Here is a 20,556-nt window from a genome sequence, read left to right as displayed (position 1 = left end):
AAGAAATATTAATAATAGTTTGACGATATATATATATATATATATATATATATATATATATATATATATATATATATATATATATATATATATATATATATATATATATAATAAATTTTATATGTAAATTTACTATATATATATATATATATATATATATATATATATATATATATATATATATATATATATATATACTGCTAAATAAAAAAAGCACAGTGGTTAGTGTCACAATCATTCTTGGACCGGAAGGCCGTGGCTGAACCCCATGTCCAGTAAGACTTGCACAAAATTAGACGTTCCATACATCAGTTCTGCACAGGAGGCTCATCAGCATTGCTTCAAATACTCCTGCACACACTAACTTTCACGCGTTTTCGCCAACCCCTGAAGGTTACGGCACAGAAATATTTAGTGAGGCAGTAAGAGAGACAGACAAGCAGACAGAATCCATATGGATCCAAAATTACAATTTTCTCAAGTCAATGTGAAATTATACGGACAGTAATGCATTGTTGTCTTTTTTTTTCGAGCTATCGGTAATATCGGCATCAGGCATTGTAGATATCGTGATTAACAGCAACTCCCCCAAACCCACACCCTTCCTACCCCTTCCCCGACTAAAGGTTACAGTTCAAATCCATTGAGTAGTCAGTGGGACGACAAGAGTCAGTTATTTTGGCTGAGGATACTTACCGAAAGAAAAGATTACGTCTAGGACATACTGTAAATGTTTTCCAGGCAAAATTAATTATTTCTAGATATTTCTAATAAGGGGTTTTGCTTTAAGGTGGGTACACACATGCGAACCGAACCTTGTATTGTAACCGATTCTTGTAACAAAAACGCAAGTGTGGACGGTTCCTCGAACCCGAACCCCGAACCGGCGAGGTTCGAGGCTCCGTTCGCCCTCCGTCCCGGCAATTGTCGGTTTTTGGGCCCCGAATCAAAGGGAGGTCTCTTTGCACGTTACGCAGTATGTGGACGGGACCTGTATTTTCACGCGTATCAACAGAGGTTGCTGAACTTGTTGACACCGACTATGAACAAGGCCGTCCATAGTAGAGTCCCTTGTTTTGGTCAGTCTCATGCCCTTGGTGTAAGTACGTATATGTCTACCATGGCTGATCATTGGAGTGAGGAAGAGGTCCTTCTTGGAATCTCATGTCAGCGAGTAATTCCCGACCACTGTATTTCTACCCTTCTAGTATATAACCTTGATTGCCACCATCTTCTTTTATTTCGCTTCATCTTCGTTAAATAATGTATATATATAAATATACGCGGCAGCTGCTACTTGCATGGGGGCCATCGTCGGTAAACAACCCGGACAGAGACAGACTGATGATCGCAGTGGATTGAAATGAAGTTACGTGCTTAACGTAGTTACGGTTCGTCCTCAACATTTTGACACCTTGTAACCGTATATGCGTAACTCAGTTACACATACAAGGTTCGGTTCTCATGTGTGTACCCACCTTTACAATATGAGACAACTAGATGTTCGGGCTGAACAACGTTTTAAGAAAAGAAACAACCCTATAACGCGAAATGGCCAGTCAATTTACCGGGTGATAAAATGGTAAATTGCTTTCAATTCAACGTGTAATAAAGACACATCGTACCAAGTACAACACTGCGTTCTGTATCAGATTTTAATTAATGAAATCCATTATTGAAAACCATATTTTGTCGCATATCGTTACCAGAACAATGACATTTAATTATCTTCCCTTTTAAGGGGTAAATGGTCAAGTCCCTCAAATGGGAACATTCTTATTGAACGATATTTCTGTGGACTGATTTTACCACATGGTTAGACCACCCGTAACACAGTTTGGTCTCGTGTCTTTGGATATCCTTCTTATTTTCAGATAAAAGGAATCTTTCAGCTAGTTGAATATAAAAGATAATTAAACAAGACCCGTATGGCAGTAATTCCAAGCAGGAATGATTATACCCATAATTTAGGATATATGAAATTAGAAAAATATAACAAAAGATTAAATCGAAATTGGTTTGTAATTGGAGCTATTAATTGAAATTATCTAGTATCTTTAATAATCTAAGGAATCACGATTCCCGTATGAACATATAATTAAAAAAGCAATAAAAAGTCTTCGTTTTATATTACGGACTAAGAGGACATATAAGATATTGTTTTCTTTCATTCTTTCCAATTTTCTTTCTCTTCCAACATAAACAAATAAAAGCAATTGTCTTCACAAGTGCAAACACGAATTAAGTAATGAATGAGTTTGTCAATGTGTTACCCTAATACTTACCTTGTACCTCTGCTGTGAAGCAAAACGACATATTGCTATATCATATTTGAAAGATTAACAAGTCATGTAACATAGAACTTACCTTATTTAAATACGTTACAGACCAACAACTCATCATAATTTCTAAGGATAAAACCTTCCTTGCACAAGTAATTGCATCTACCGGAAATAATTGCAGAAGCAGTAATTGCATCTACCTAAATAATTGCAGATGCAGCGCATTGACGCAACAGTGAATGCCACCTCGGTCCCATCCATCACTCCTGTCGTTAACGAAGCAATCAAGTCTCAGGAGGAATTGCTATTGGGAAGTGCCTCAGCTAACGTTACCTCAGTCTCCCCCTGACAGACTGACGCAGTGGAATTAATGCCTACGCCTCACAAAGACAGCTTTCATCTTACGAACGAGCTATGTTCGAACCATGATTTTCATAATAAGTAAAGTAACGACTTACAACCGTTTTGAAGCAAGTTATAGAATTATTCAGGAATAAAAAATTACATTCAGTGACTACTGCATAAATTGTTTTGTGTGTGGTAGCACTTAACGGTACAATATCAAATATGAAGCATTGGATCATCCTCCTTACCTCGCGAATTTTGCATTTCTTTGAAAATTTACGTTTAATTATGCAATCTAGACCTAGTATGAAACAACTTTGGTAGTCTTACTGTAGGTTGAGCAGCGACTCAGTAATATATCGCCTTCTGATCATGTCTTTGCTTTTTTGTATCATTTAAAAATCTTATCTTTTTTTCAGCTCCGACTTCTTAAGATTCCGTATTACGAGAAAATTGCCACTTTTCATCATAAATATTTTACATGCTTCAAAAATTCTCCATCTTATCATTATCGTCATCATCACCATCATCAAAGTTAACAGTAGTTGCTATTATTGTTCCTGTTATTATTTCATCTGCGAAAATTGATCTCCATACAGAGTAGATCTAAATTCCAAATATGGGTATAACATTGAGCTGCACGATTTTCGTACTTTTTCTATTTAAAAAAAAAATAGAAAAATCAATCTGGTTTTATATGAAACAGGGAGGAGGTAAACCAGCTATGTGCGAATCTGATAAATGTGAGCCCGGCTAAGTATGGACACAGATAGTCCAATCTCGCCTTCGTACGAAAGCAGCTATTCCAGTTTCTATAGCCTACGTCTGAATCCACTAACTCCAGCCCGGATAACATACTACCATAGATACTCAATCCTAGATACTAAATGCATCTGCTCTAATGACGACTACATAATACCTCAGTTACTTAACTTTCAACTACGTCTGAACTTGGTGACCAATATGTGAACCAAGGTCTAGATAAACAGGTCTAACACTACCGAGAGTCAATGACGTCACCGACGCCCGGCGCGCCACTAGTTCGATAGAATATAAGGTTTTTAACCTACAAAAATAGCTTTAATGGCTGTAATACATTTTATTTTCAGAGTTTCAAATACATATGATTTACTTTGAGGAATATTCAGTAAGGAATGTCAGTGAATATCCCATAAAGCGTATAATGTACTATACCTAACTAACTGATATTCTCTCTTTTTCTTTCGAATCTTATCCCATGATTTTTTTTTTTTTTTTCTTAGAAGCACTATATTTGTTCATTCTCATGTCTGTCCTATTCAGGTGCCGCATTTTGAAGAAAATGTTTATCTTTGCAAAAAATTTTAAAATTTCAGTAGAAACATCTCTTACCGTCATCTGCAACTCAAATCCCAGCTCTTTCCTTCCCCAAGCGTGTCACCATGGACTGCCTTTAAGACTTGCCTCATTAATTTTGATTGTTCCATGAATTTTTCGATGAAACATGCAAATTCCCCCTATTTGTAAAGTCTATACATTTTTTCCCCAGGGTCATTGTTGCAGGATTTCCCCCTTATTTCAGGATATTCGCAAACAAATTTTTGCACAATGTACCCTCCTATATAGAATAAAAACTTGCCTATGCCAGAAAATTCCTTATTTTCAGTTTCAACGCCAATATTTTCGAACAAAATGATGGTTGTTCTAATGCTAACTCTTTCATTTTCATCATCCTTCGAAGGTACTTTGTCTCTAATTAGCAGTTCACTAGACATGCAAAGAATCGTCATTTTCTGCGAGTGAGTTAGTCCTATAACTAAAATGTTTTGTTTCCTTCCCTAACAGAAAGGACCTGAGTCGGTACTTGAAACTCCAGGTATTGGGGTACTCATGAGGACCATGCATCTACCTACTTGATAAAAAAAAAATGTCCTAAGCAGTCATGATTGATCCTCCAGGTCGTTATATAATCTAGACTATATATCAAAAGTCCAATCAAAGATTTGATAGAATGACTAATACATTTCTGAAAGCTTAAATAACTACTTGCATAACCTTTCACTTTCATAGTTCTCATCATGTTTACCATGCTACCCAAAATTTCTTTCCGGTAGTCTATATCCACGCCATGGGCATTTCTTGGTTTTACATCTCCATACATTTCACTGGAATTCATCAAATCAAACCAGTCATTTGCTAAATCTATGAAAGCAGCTGTCACCAACCAGTTTTGGGATGAAATTAAACCTTTTTCTCCTAGAAACTTTATTACAGCACATGTTCGAACATTAACTAGGCCGCATACTTGACACGTTGCCTTCAGAGCTCCTGACACAATAAGTGATTAAGGTGATTTTGAGTCAGTTTTGGCGTTACAGTGTATTCATTTGCTGTTTTATCCATCATTTCTTGTATAGAAACAGATGAAATAGAATCTTTTTCTGTGTAAAATCCATGCTTCAAAAAATGATTACTTATTGGCTTAATCATGTGAGACACAACAGCAAATACAAATACACTCTGGTCTGCACAAGGAGTTTTAAAAGAAACTTTTAAATTCAGTGTTTAGGCAATCTAACGAAATCTATACCCTGACTTTCGGTGTTATCCTTTTGGTTATTACAACCGTAAACTGAGCAATTATTCGGCATTGGAAACCAAGAACCTTCTTGCTTTCATGCGCAATCTCAAACTATAGCCGACTGACTCGGTTCACTTAGCAAAGGCACACATAACCCCGAGACAAGACGGGCGTCAGTGACGTCATATTTTGCCACCGCTCACGAGTGTTAGACCTGTTTATCTAGAATTCTAGATCTTGGTTTGAACATCGCTACTTCAACTACGTGTCAAACAAACTACTCCAACAGCTACTCCAGTCCCGCTTACCTGCTAACACAGCTACTCCGAGCTATATCCGAACCGAACTACTCCAGTCCCTTCAATTTCGACTATGGCCGAGTCCATGCGTAGCCAACTACTCAAATCTTGGTTGCCTACAAAAAGAAACGATAAAATGCGATCAAACGACAAGATAATCAATGATAAAAGTATAATTTTCATGTCTCACCACAAAGAAATAAAATGTCAGTAACGCCGGATACACGCCAACTTTAATCTTTATTTACCTTTTATCAGGCAGCAATTATTTATCTTTGTATTTCTTTACGCACTGGTTTTCCCATTTTCATGTTTACCTTATTATCAGGATTTTGTGTCCGTATTTTGAAGTATTCAGAACGACCAATAATAACATTTGCCCTATTTTTCCATAAAAATATATGTACAGAAAATCATTCATCACCCCCATTCTTGCTTCTCATTCCCCCTCTCCTTCATTCTTGTAACATAACACAGCTCCATACCTCAACACGTGAAATTGCATCAACTGTCAGCTATCCGACTCTGCCGAAAACGGTTAATGTACCAAGAAAACATTTCCTGTGATATTTTGTGATTTCCTCAAGGTCTCCCATTTCCCCCTGATTGAAAGTTGGCTCACGCAAACCCCTTTTAATATTAATTATAATCTTTTGGAGGAGAATGTAAGGAAAGGAACAAACATTATTGTGTCTAATTATCCCTCGAAATACTATATTATTTCCAAGGTTTACTTTTAGTTTAAAAAGAAATATTTTATATATATAAAAAAAGATAGTGTACTTGACGAATCTTCACTAAAAGGATTAGAGTGTATAAAAATTTTCTCAACCATACTTCCATAAACTCCCGGTAATACTAAGAAAAAATTTTGTCTAAAATGACAGTAAAAGTTCCTGCCTTTGATAAAGTAAGACTTTTTGCAAAATGAAGTACAGCCTTCTTTGCAAAAGGAAATTCGCAGAGGACTGAGGACCTCAAGGGCTTCCTAATGAAACCATTAATGGCCATTAAAGCGCGAACGAAATGATTCCGAGAAGTTCCATTTCAGCAGTTGATTGGCGCAGAAGACTGATGAAAGTCGCATAAATGGAAAGGGGAAAATGTCCCTGAGCCAAGTCATTTTTATTTTCTTAAATTTATAAATGTGAACTCGTTTCATAAACTAAATAGCCAGTTTTAAAAAATGCAGCCTGTCACTGATATTTAACAACAGTTTTCAGTCGAAACCAGCCTAAACAAGAGCTGCTAAAGTGCAAAGTTATCTTACGCTCACATGAAGCTAATTTTTTTTTCTTACCAAAATATAGTCTTCTAATTCAGTCACACAAACCCGTACTAGTTCTGCCATCTCTCTTCTGAGTAATAACTAAGTTCCCAGACATGTGCATTTTTACCACCGTGGACCCATCCCAACCACACCGGATTGTGAACTTTTTCATAATTTACTTCTTCAACCCGTTTGTCTTGTATTACGTGACTATCATTGTAAAAGGTTTTCAATAATTGAAAAAATTCTACCATAACTAGCATACTAGAAACAATCATTAGTTAAAAACCTCTCTCTCTCTCTCTCTCTCTCTCTCTCTCTCTCTCTCTCTCTCTCTCTCTCTCTCTCCTTTTGAGTGGTCATAATAAAAGACCACTCTATTTATACCATGCTGTTCATCCTATAAAGACTGAAAACAACGTAAACTCGCTGCTAAATTCTCATATCTATTTATGATATCATGTCATAGGTATTTTTTTTTCTAAGAAAAAAATCAGTTAATACAATTCTTTACTTTCTCTTCCTAACTTCTTCTACCTAGCGACAAGCAAGAAAGGAAATGAACATCCTCTAACAGCAGCGCTCGTACCTCCAAGGTGGCACAAGTTTGACTCATTGCCTTTGACAAATTGCTGGAAGAAAGGAAAGTCTCGGGCGTTATTGATGGAGCCTTTCATAAAGCAACCCAGAAAGAACGAGAGTCATTTTCCGCCACGGACGCAAGACCTGATTTTCCCCTGGAACAAATTCGATGTCATAAATACCATTTAAACCGAACGCCAGAGCAATGTGTTGCTGCGTCCACCTCATCGACTCTGCGAAGACGTTTGGAATGTTACAGAAATCAAGATGATATATTATAACACTTTTATGGAGGTTGCTACAGGAGGCCTGGAATTAATCGGACGACTGATGGAATTGACATAGTCTACACTGAGCTGAGATTTGAGCAGCTGCTTGGAGCAAAGTTAGTCTCCATTACCGTACAATAGCCGCATATTAATGTACAAATTTGTTTCATTTTTTTTGCCTTAGATAAGATACACCATTTTTTCAATGAAGTAAAATCAGTCAAGAAAGTGTCAACAATAACGAAGGAAGTCAGTAATAAAACTAGACACAGCAATTGTCCCCTCTGACCAAAGATGCCACATGTGAGAGAGAGGAAAAGAAAGATGGATAAGTCAGCCCACTAACTATACAGAAACTGAGTTTAAGATTAACGTTTTTGTTTGCCAGTTATGATAAGAATTTGCCTTCTGAAACGTCGGCCACATTACTTACTGAGGAAGTCTAGAGGTTAGTTGAAGCAGTATCAGCTGAGTTTTCTATGATTAAGTGAATGCACCTGAACTGCTGGACTTTAAGGTTAACCTGTCAACATCAATGAATGAGATATATATATATATATATATATATATATATATATATATATATATATATATATATATATATATATATATATATATATATATTATATATATATAAAATATATATATATATATATATATATATATATATATATATATATATATATAATATATATATATATATATGTGAGTGTATGTGTTTGTGTGGGTAATATACCATACCGTTCAAGAGATAAACCGTCCTCATTAATGTTAAAATGTACGTAGATAAAACAAACTGTATTTTCCAAGAATATATACAATGATTTTCCAGAGCTTTCTTTATATTTTCGTGGACTTTGCCACCTATGTGTAATAACAACTTTTTTTATGGTAGCTTTTATATGAAAAGAAAATCGGCTATAATCTGGAGCTGGGTGAAAGGTACGGAGGTGGAAAAATACAGTTTTGTAAATCTACACGTTATAAATATTATTGTGGACTACTATGAATATATATACTATATGTATGTGTGTGTGTTATACATGTATTTATATATATGTATATATATATATATATATATATATATATATATATATATATATATATATATATATATATATATATATAGTTATACATGTATATATATATATATATATATATATATATATATATATATATATATATATATATATATATATATATATATATATAATATATATAGCCTATGCATGTGTTTATGTGGGCACTTTTTATAAAGAAAATATCATTGTAATGAGCAGCCGAGTCACCATTTCCAGCCAGGATCTAAAGAAAATTAATGAACGACAGGGTTGGGGAGAAATGGGACAAAGCCAACCCCGAAAGAACGCCCATTATAGGACAAAGAGACTACAAAAGAGGGGGAGACTTTCTACAGCTTGTTCGTGGAGAGAAAAATCTAGAAAAGCTATAAATAAGAATTTGCCTCATCTGAGTTATGTTGTCTGGGGGACTAAGTAGTCTCCCTTGCCGTGAAAGAGACATTGGTATAAGGAGAGTATGTAAAAATAGACAGACAGACAGACAGAAATGTTGGGGGAGGGGAAAGAATCTCCTCCTCGAAACTAGGGAGAAAGCGTTGCTTATAAGACGAGTTCCCTTTGATCCAATCTTGCAAGAAGGAAACCCAAGAAAAAGCTCCCTTAATGTGAAAGCAGTTTTCTAAAATGTGATTCCTTGTTGGTAGGAACACAATAACGATGAATATGTATAATGTATATGTATATGTATTTGTATATGAGTATCATGATAACACTGTTAGCAAATGAACGATTTGAATGATGAATATATGAATACTCATTCTTTTATGCTGCATTTCTTAGCGTATTTTGTCTGATGTCGTGGGATTGGTGTTTATTGAGTTTAATATTATGAGAAACACTTTAAGGAAATACAGTTTTCATAGTGTGGTTCATGTGTTGTGGAAGATTTGCATACAAATCTAATTTGTATTTTTGTTTCTTCCCCTTCTCGCCATGAATTTAGAAGAGTTAAGAGGTCTGGAGTGATTTCGCCTCATGCCCAACTTACTTGTCTATGGCCCATTTGTCGCTTATAGGAAATGTCCCTGTCAAAAATGAAACAACAGGAATTGACCCTAAAGCGTTTACCATCACTCTAGATTTGCAGCCAAGTCTGAAATTGTTTAATCTAAGAGACCAGGTAGTGTAGCTTACGTTCGTCAATTAGATGGTGAGCAATGCCTGCGTGGCAATTATTTTTATAATTCAAAACTATTTTTTACCTGCTTATTTCCACTTGGTTTCCTTTTTCTTTTCTTTTTTTTTTATTTGACGCCTTTTTCCGATGATCTTAGCTTTATTGTTCGTCTTTTGAAGTCTCTTCTACCACTTTTGTCTGTATACTAATGGAGATAAGAACACCTTTTTTTAAGTACTCTAACATCCTTCCAGGAAGATATCGCCTTCTAAGAATCGGATATAATAATCAGCTCTTCTCTCTCCAATATTTCTACGACCTACCAAAAGCACATAAGGACGTTATCTCTCTACGCACAGAAAAGCAAATAATGATACATTTCACGAGCTATTGTTCAATATGCACTCAAAGTAGAATCACTTCAAAATATTCTGACATGAAACACTTGGAAAACTTTATCACTAATACATAAAACTAATTTTCGCCATTTTATTTTATCCAGTTAATTTCTTTCATATTTTACTCTGGGAAAAGGTCATTAAACTCGAAGCGCAGCTCTGCCTTCTGTAAAAAAAACACTATACACCCATTTACATTTGTTTTTGTATCTCCTACGAAAAACGTGAACATTTTGTACATCACAGGAGTTCAAAGGCTGCGCTGTTGCTATTCTAAAATCCAGGAAAATCAGTTTTCTATTACTAAGTTACGCGCGTGTTTCTGATTCAGATAATGGGCGCTTCCCTTAAAGGAAGTGGCGAGGACGTGCTGAGGAGCTTTTAAAACTATAAACTTTTGTTCGAAACAGGTATCAGCTATTTTGGGTAATGTTTACAGAATAAATACACCTGGAGTAAGGCATTTTTGTCTGTTGTTTGCAGAATAAATATGTTTCGTTATTTTAGGATAAGCTCATCTTCTACAGCATTCATTCAAATAATAACAGAAAATTACTTTATTTTCCATATACATTTTTGTATTGTCGGGTACATTACGAAATATAATAATAATAATAAGGTTAGAATGATATGGGTAAGAACAACGATACAAAACAAGAGTTTCGTAAGTGTCTGGGGAAAAATAACAATACCATCCTTGGACAAATAACATTTCTTTCCAAGTCCACTACGCAGTAAGCCCTTAAGCAAATAGTCTTACTTATGTTGGTACCAAAAAAAGGTTAATAGTGGGTCATTTTTGAGAAGAGAAACCAATTAGGTGAGATACGAGCGCTCTGCGTTTCTTCCGCAATGCTTTTACAGTTACTGCACGTGACTCCGAGGCGTGCTGGTGCGAGTGTTTAAAATAAGCTTGTTATTCTTTTGAGTTTAGCTCTTCATCTTCACTCTTTCGCTTCGTTGATGCCAAGGCCCTTCCCTTCCAAAGCGTCTTTCACTTATCTATCCAGCTCTCTCTTCTTCTCCGTAATGACACACGCATGAATTTTGATTTGTATCAGTTCAGAGCTTTACATGTGACTGTTATGGAACCTGTTATTTTGTATTTAAAAGTTTTCTGTTTTAGAGAAAATTTGTAAGTAAACGTTGCCATTTCTGTTGTTTCATGTGTTTACAGATGCTGAACGATAAAAATTCATATTAAAGTTTTTATTTAAATTTACGATTTCTTAAATGATGGGAACTGGTGAATCTTGATCATAGGCATCATTACTGTTTAATTTGCACATTAATACTGAATCCAACAGCAAGCTGACCTTCTTATTGCTACAGTACTCAAAATAGATGGTTTATTTTTACTCACATCACAAGACGAATGTGTGTATATCTATGTCAACTGAAATTCCAATCTCTTTAAATAAAGCTCAATTAAAAATGCAACCACATAATATTAAACACAAAGACCTGGGTTCTAGATAAACGCTTATTTCATGACTCGTTGCTGTTTTCATTCAGTTATTAAACAATACTTATTGTTATGATGAAATTTCTTCATAAGCTGCTTTTAGCAATAACAACATCCGTGAGGCATTTTTGGAAAATATATATATGTAATCCCGTGGTGTTGCTCTCGGCAAAATCACTCTTCTATGAGAGCTGATTTCAAATTAGGTTCTTGGGGAATAATGTGAATAAAGCAATATGCGAGACAGACGGACAGGCAGCAAGACAGACGAACAATCAAAGATTGGTCAATGATAAATAAGCACTTGAGAGATGATTCACCTAAAACAGCAGGAAATTTTATCTTTATATTTTATACCCTAATATATTGAACAGCACATAATTATTTCCCATGAATTTTGAAGCGACGAGGTCCATACCTCTGAGAATCTCGAGAAATAATTTCCCAAGACAGGTAAAAAAGTGGTCACATTAAGCTGAGCGCTTGCTCGGAATTATGTCGTAAGTTTGGTAAGCAATTCTAATCTAGTCCTGGAGTCACCGATTCGTGCCAGATAAATAAAACTAAACGCCACAGAACATGACATTAAAGTCGCTTACCTGGACAGTAAAAACTTTACTTAACGACTTGAAGCTCGGAGAGAGAGAGAGAGAGAGAGAGAGAGAGAGAGAGAGAGAGAGAGAGAGAGAGAGAGAGAGAGAGATGAATAGGTTGGACACGAAGCGGATAGGATTCCTTTTAGAATATTATTACAATTGTCTCTCTATTCTTTTCCCCTCTTGAAATTACTTTTAGAACATCCGGTTACTTACTATTCTTATATTGATTTTTGTGATCAAATATCAAAACCGATGTCATTATCAGTGTTTCTTGAGCATTCTTATTCATTTAAGGCACTTCAGTCGAGTTGAGAACAAACAAAGTACAAAAAATCTGAGAGCCATTCCAAATACAGTAGCATGGATGAATCCAATATAAAACTTTCACAAATGAGATGAAAATAATCTTATACCGTTAAAAAAACTGCCCTCATTTTTTAGTCGAGCTTGAATTACCTGAATATAAGGCACTGTGTTAAAACTCCCTTCCATTCCATCGAGTTTTTCTTGGTTTAATATATACAGATGGTGTAGATTTAAAGTTACTTGTATTTTTCATTGTTTTATAGCATAGAAAAAAGCATAATCTCCAAGTAATTGCATAGAATACTTTTATTACCAGAATATTATTATTAACCTTTTTTAGAAAAGAATTTCTAAATTTACCTCAGCCAGAGTAGTTTGAATCCTGAGACTTATCTTGAGCAGAAGAAAAATCTATGGTTATCCAGAATACAGCCTGCAAAACATCGAGTATCATATTTTACTCTTCAAAGGTAGCATTCGGTAGAAAATGAAAAATTATCAGAACCGAAATCTTGAGTAATGAGTGATCATTCGTAACGTAAATATTGTTACTGATTTCTTTGCATTTCTCATTCATATCATCTTTAATGTTGTTTGTGGTTTTATTTTTTTAATATTTGCCATCATTCTTCGGTAACTGAAAAAAAGAATGAGACAGACTCGCACGACACGACACCAGCCTTCCTTCGTTCCTGAAATGTTTAGTCGTAAAAAGTATTAAAGTTCTCAACTCCTGGCATCTGGGACAGAGGAAAGAAATGGTTCTCCAGACAGAACTTTTGCTCATGAAGAAGATATCCTCAGTGCCTGTGAAAATGTGGAGAGATTTACTCGACAAAAACCGCTTCATTACTGTATGTCCAACTCTGTCCAGAGAACTTGTGGCAGTGTCTTACGAATGAAACAAATTGTAAAAGACGAAAAAATAAACGCGGATACTTAGGAAATAAGAAACACTGAATTTTATTAGTGTGGAATATCAGGAGCGTGCTGAAATATATCTCGCAAGCGCTAATTTTATTTGCACCTTGCATATGTCATAACGATAAAACAAGAGGCAGGAGGAGAGATAAAGATGCACAGAATATGTATTAACATCCAACGGGATTAATTCACAGTCGCATAAAGAATCCAAGATAAGGTATAGAAATAGCCTAAGGTTAACTGTACCCACAACTAGTAGAATTCAGGTTAAAATGTACCAGGTGTTCGTATACAAAGATTGAACAGAGAAGTTTATACAAAACATCTGCAATCTTCAAGTTTTAAGCGAAGATAACATTTACGACTAAAAGCAGAAAGTTAAAATCAAATCGACCAGTGCGTTTTTCTGTCAAAGTGGCTGATATTTTTTTGCAAAAGGTAATTTCATTTTTCTCTTTTGAGTTAGCTCGCTTTGTATAATGCATGAGAATAAATTTTATTTGTATTTCAGTAAGCTATGTAACGGACAGAATTTTCCTTCGATTTTTGCAAAATTTGACATTACAGGATGAAATGTTTAATGAGAAGTTCCTACTTTAGGCAAATCTTCCCAGTTACTCAAAAAACCAAGTAACTGAAAAACCAAGTTCTTTAAATTTTATAAATCCCACTGAAGACCATCATGAACATGATTTCACCATCCTTTTCTTTATGTAAGGATTATTTCTCCCCTATTAATGCAACCAATGCTCATGATAGGCGGTGAACAAAAGGGTTTACGATCTTCTATTGAACGCGAACAAAGATACTCTACAATAACACCATACTGATACTTTACAGCTTATCGTTGTGTGTGTGTGTGTGTGTGTGTGTGTGTGTGTGTGTGTATATATATATATATATATATATATATATATATATATATATATATATATATATATATATATATATATATATATGATTATTATCACTTTTGTACGTGATTATTTATATTATGAAAAATAGGTGTAGGTCCTGACCGGTTTCGACTTTATTTATATTGACGAAAGGATATATCACAAATATATATACTACAAGAACAGTATAACGAACATACAAAAGTATGTTCGTTATACTGTTCTTGTATATATATATATGACTTCTCACACTCTGTATCAATCCTTCGTCAACTTGGAAATAAAGTCGAAACCGGTCAGACCTACACCCTGTTTCTTATTTTTCACCTGTGGTAATGTGTGATATATATATATATATATATATATATATATATATATATATATATATATATATATATATATATATATATATATATATATACCATACACAACTACGGCCCTCATTCCCCACTATTAGCCTACAGGCTTAAGTCAAGACTATGTTGACGAGGACAAAAGCGTCTAGGCCTACCTACCGCCAAGCATTTTTAATGGCAGGTAAAAAATAGCATCATTGTGAAGGCGGTGTCGCATTTGTTCCAGAAACTGCATTTTGTTAGCATGCTTAGCTACTGGTGTTTCCGGGAGCACTGTTTAGCAAAATATGGTTTTTCCCGCCAAACCGAGGGGTTGTACACTTTGTCACTTCTTTCTGTTCTAAGGCTTTGAAGCGATACTTAAAGAGAGTATCAGAAAAGGACTACCGTAAGAAAGTAACTTAGGCTTATTTGGAGCAGGGATGTTCTGGAAAGGACTAAATAAATGAACTACCTGCCGAATCAATACGCATAGGCCCAGGACCCACTTAGCCTCTAAGTGGGTCCTGCATAGGCCTAGCGTTTGCTTGACCAAGACACAAATCCTCGTTGTTACCATTCTTAAGGGCGTTTTTTACTTGGCGTGGTGGTTCGATAACGTTTCCCATAGAGAAATTATTTTTATGAAATATTCGAAATTAAGTTGTACTCGGAATAAGGCTTAAATGATATAGTGTCATGCTTAATAAGTAGCCTGAATGCTTAAGTGTAGCCTACGCTATCAAACTTCATTTGCTTGCATTACCATACTGTAACGCATACGTTTGATGAAAACAAATTAAACCAGGTTTTGCTATAAATATTAAAAAATAAGACTAGTTTACTTCAAAATGATTAGCAGAAATTATTTTCTACGGTTTGTTTATGTCGTCCTGAAGTACTCCCCTCAAGCGTGACATTTCGGAATTTCGTTGAGAAAACGCATTTGATCAAATGATTTTGCTAAACCACTCTAACTCTGCCCTTACATGTCTAAAACTGAAAAAAACGATGGCATAGATAAAAAAATCCTATCACGTTTAAAAGGTTCGACGTTTAAAAGGTTAGACTTGTTGACACAAGAAATAACCTTTAGGCCTACTTACTACTAAGCATTTCTAATAACAAGCAAGATATTTGTTTACTTTATATTATGCAGCATATATAGGATTAATGAAGGTCTGATTTCACAACTGGAATCGGTACAGCACTTATGTGTCACAATAATACATTGGAACATGAGACATGTTAGGCCTACCAGAAAAAGTGATTTGTTGCTAAGATGACTTATAGGACTAAAACAAGATTATGGGAAATAAAGCCAGTATGCTTTACTTACCCGTGAATTGTTATTCCATTTTCTCTCGAAGAATTCCTGAGTACTTTTTTTTTTTTTACAATTGTAGGCTGCACAACGCATCACTTTGAAAAAAATGAACGAAAAAATCGGAGCAAACACTAAACAAACTTCCACGGTGTTTGAAGATGACCGGGAGGCGGGAAGCGGGAGGCTCTCTGCGGCTGCGAGCAGCGCCGACCTGGCGGCGGTACGCAGAACTACTTAGAATCTAGTACGGAAAGCACCACCACCAGTTATTACTAACCTCCTTGTTACCGACCATCACCCATGCATTCCAGTAAGGAAAAATAATGGACAAAAATGAGTAACAGTGAAGTTACATATCTACTCAAATTCTGCTTTGCTGAAAATTCGTATAATGGAAAAAATTAGACGTTCAGACTTCAGCTTCATGTCAGTGAATTCACTTAAGCAACTTTTCATGTTGAGATCGCCTTTTTTGTATATATTTCCTTCAGACAATTAGCATACATCTTTTGCAAAGAATTTTTATATGAAAATAACATGCATCCCGGAATGTCATATGTTCCCTGGATGTTATAGTAATGCCACAAGCAATTGAATTATTACGATCATTATCACCTTCAATGCAAAAGGGCCTTGGTGAAATACCGCCACTCATGTTTTTCCCGTGCGTTCACTTTTACAAATCGCTACTCATCTGCGGCCTCCCGCCTTAACAGTTCTCTTCCAGCTTTTCAGAGACCCAAAGGAGCCCAACTGTCACTGTTATGGCTTATTTTCCCGTGGTGGTACAAAGGGCATCCTAATACTAGTACTATTATTGTTGTGCAGCTTTTCATCTTAGAAGTTATCAGGAGGTAAAAACACTTAAATTTTTAAACTTCATTTGTTTTAAACATTAGTCGTAGAGAGGATCGTTACCCAGCTTCCGTGCTGACCCACTTTCCAGGCAATGAGATGAAATACCTTTCAGTGAGTCTAGCCAGGGTTAATGAAGCTCACCAATAAGAACGAGTTCTTCGTCCCTTTAACCTAATGTTCAGGTGCGAGAGATTCATCATTCATTGCTTCTTGTTACCTTTTCCCTTTTACGAGCTCTGGTTCTCCATCGATTTCTGAGTGTTTTACATTGTCCCATTCAAGATGTAGGAAGATAAGGTGAGTTACATAGAGGCGATTTTTCAACTTGCTCTCATCGGCAGCATGTGGTAAGCAGCTGGGCGGAAGTTTTCACAAATATGTGATAGTTTTTGAGTTTTTGAAATTCAGTACGTCATTGCCATGGTGATATGTGCTATTTATGGAGGCTGTAACATAGACAGGGACTGTGTTGGAAGTGAAAAGGTTAGCTTTTGCCGTTTCCCTCCTAAAGATACCGAAGTGTTTAGGCAGTGGATGACATTTGCAGAAGTGACCATATAAACACCAAAAACGCAAGAGTGTTTGGTTCATTTTCAACAAAGCGATTATGCAAGAAACCTCAGCCATGAATTGCTTAACTACTGCCCTGCAAATGCAAGAAAATTGAAGGATGATGCCATGCCGAACCAACGTTTACCTCTGCATGAGTGCGCCACTGTTGATTCAGGTATTTAACATCTTTGCTCTAGTTTGGTTTAGTCTACCTGTTACGTTAAAAATTGTGGATAAATATATTCACTATAGACGTTTATGATTACTTCTATCAATTAAAGTGCATAAATATATCTTCCGTTCGATTCCTAATGTAAGTAAACTATATATGGCTGGTTGAGAGTGATAAGATTGAAATTAGGCCTAGACCTATGTTTGGTTAGAATAACTACAAAGGGGATATAATAGTCAACAAGAGAATGAAAGATAGGAACATTTTATTGAAATTGTTTCCATGCCATGGAATAGGCCTATTATTTGCCGGGCAAAGGAAAGGGACGGTTATTTTCGAGAGAGATAAAGAGAGAGGGACTGAGAGGAGAACATTTTGTATAAGTAAATGAACCATAGGTTTATCAGGATAATTCTAGAAATTAAAGACCATATACAGTATGTAATATCTTCCATTCTATTCCTAATGCAAATAAACCATGTTCACCGGTTAAGATTAACAAAATTGGAATTAGGCCTAGACCTATGTTTGTTGAGAATAACTGCAAAGAGAAAATGCTAGTCAACAGGAAAGCGAGTGGAGGGTGCAATTTTATTAGAATTGTTTTCATGTGTGTGAAATAGCCAGTGATTAGTTTGGTAAAGGAAGGGGAAGATTATGAGAGAGAGAGAGAGAGAGAGAGAGAGAGAGAGAGAGAGAGAGAGAGAGAGAGAGAGAGAGACGGGGGTTAATTTACATATATATATATATATATATATATATATATGTGTGTGTGTGTGTGTGTGTGTGTGTGTGTGTGTGTGTGTGTGTGTGTGTGTCGGTGTGTATGTGTGTTTGTGTGTCGGTGTGTATGTAATATAGTTGCATGTTCAGCAAGTGCAATTTAAAAACGCGTCATGTGAAAAGGATATCAGAAATTTAACTTATTTTTATGACCACTAACGCATAAAAGAAAATTTGGTACCTTGTATAAACAGAATTACTTTTGGATTTCTATTTTATTTTCTGACGACAGGGTAAAGGACAAAATAAAAGTATTACGTTTGTATACTTAATTGCATTTCGTAGACCTCGGTATACAAAGGTCCCTTTGACAGAAACCATTTTATATTCTGAGATAAGAATTTCCTCTGTTATATTTCAGGTTTTCTTCCTTTTTCTCTTTTTGGGGGGTTCGTAATGGACTCCACAAAAATGCGCCCATGGCTTTTACGAGACTAAAGAAAATATCTCCCGGATACCAATAAAGAAGAATTTTTTTCTTTGCGTAAAACTGAAACAGTTCTAATGAGAATAATTTTCGTCTGATAGAATACAGAGTGGATTCCTTTTGTCTTCTTAACTAAATGGAAATAAGTCTGTGTTTTTTCTTTAGCATTTTTGGTTATATCGAGCTCAAGATGTCCGTTTACCCGAAAACATTTTATTTCCTGTAAAAGAATTGTCTGCGTTGCGTTGCTGAAGGTTTCACCGTACCTATCGGCTGAATCTTCATAACTATTTATTTTATGCTCTTTTGAAAATGGAACTTTTGACGCAGCAAAATAACTTTTAATCATTTCCAGGTGAAATATTGCGCTCGTTTTGTTGAGCTATCGAATATCTCGAGAACGAAAATATGAAATCTATCCCCGTTTGCAAATTGATAATTCTTAGGTAATGGTTTATTCTTTGGTTTAACTGTAACTTCGTTAGAAAGCTAATTTTCATAAAACTGTTATGTTAAAAAGGCTAGTCGTCTCCAATCTTTTTATAGAACGATCCTGTTTCTTTGAGTTCCTATATAATTAACTGAAATGCTGTAATTTTCGCAAAATGGTCCTGTTCATTGTGGTTAATCAGCATTTAAAAAACCCTCATTGTGAGAGATTGAGTCAGACAGACAGACAATAGATAAACAAACAGACGGAATCTTTACTGATAAGTGAAGACATAAAAAAAAGGAACATGAAGTATAACAAACTAAATAGTAGAAAACTACAGTACAACGGCAGAGTAATTATTGCTTCTAAGTTGATTCTCGCAAAGGTCAATTCAGACTGAAAGAGGAGATACTGATTTATAAAAGAATTCTATAAAAAGAGAGGGTGAACGACAAAGCATGAAATCAGATCATGGAAGCAAGCTGACTTCGGAACAATATGTTAGTTACATTTCTTCAAACTTGTCATAGGAGAAGTAACTAGAACATCAAATTCAGAAAATACACCTGACATGGCAATAAACCTATTATTTCTGTTCATTGTACCAAAAGGTGTAGCTGTTATGAATATTATTCTGAAATGAGAGCAAGAACATGCCCTAACTCTCATTGAAGTGTAGTTTGCTTTTGCAAACAGTTTCTAAGCGGCTATTGCAAGGTATGCTATGAAATGTATTAAAATCTAGGCGGTATCCCTACGTTTTTTTTACCATTTTTCACGGAGAAATGTTGGAAAGATAATTAGACTATTTCTGAAAGTGTCACATGATTCTGTTACTTGACGTACTTTCAGCAATGACGCTCAGTTTTTATTTATGCATTTGCCAGAGTCCATTGCTACCAAAATTGTATTCAGAACTCTAACTTAATCATTTACTAACCTAACAGCAATAAAATGCCTGTGATGTACATTAATTTTTTTTTATTATCTAAAACAAGTATATCGTTTGATTTCCATCGGAGTTTAATTTGAATAAATATACATGTCCAATCGGAGACTGTAAGCTCCGCAATATTTCATATATTGGGATGACCGCTACTACGCTCTCTCGTCACTAACATACCACCTCCAGACGGGAACGCTGAAAAGCATACACTCCAAGCACATGGCACTAGTTTGACAGGGGAGATGCTGGTGATTAACACCATTATAATAGATATATTATAGTTCTAATGAAAAAGGCACCCGCAGATAAAAGAGGCTTTGCATATGAGC

At 35.4% G+C, this 20,556-nt stretch overlaps 1 long non-coding RNA gene across 1 annotated transcript in view; it reads right to left on the bottom strand.

Moving 5' to 3' along the window:
- The window catches only part of LOC136851598 (uncharacterized), a 226,683-nt gene extending 210,191 nt beyond the window's left edge, over positions 1 to 16,492 (bottom strand). The window contains exons 1-2 of the long non-coding RNA XR_010856921.1: positions 16,069 to 16,492; positions 5,496 to 5,602 (exon numbers count right to left, since the gene is read on the bottom strand). This is a non-coding gene — a long non-coding RNA (uncharacterized lncRNA). The remainder of the gene's footprint in view (positions 1 to 5,495; positions 5,603 to 16,068) is intronic.
- Between the last annotated feature and the right edge of the window lie 4,064 nt (positions 16,493 to 20,556).

Source organism: Macrobrachium rosenbergii, chromosome 23 (genome assembly GCF_040412425.1).
Source record: "Macrobrachium rosenbergii isolate ZJJX-2024 chromosome 23, ASM4041242v1, whole genome shotgun sequence".
In the NCBI taxonomy this organism is placed as follows: Eukaryota; Metazoa; Arthropoda; class Malacostraca; order Decapoda; family Palaemonidae; genus Macrobrachium; species Macrobrachium rosenbergii.
The sequence above is the reverse complement of the archived record's forward strand: the minus strand, read 5'-3'. Positions and strand labels throughout refer to the sequence as shown.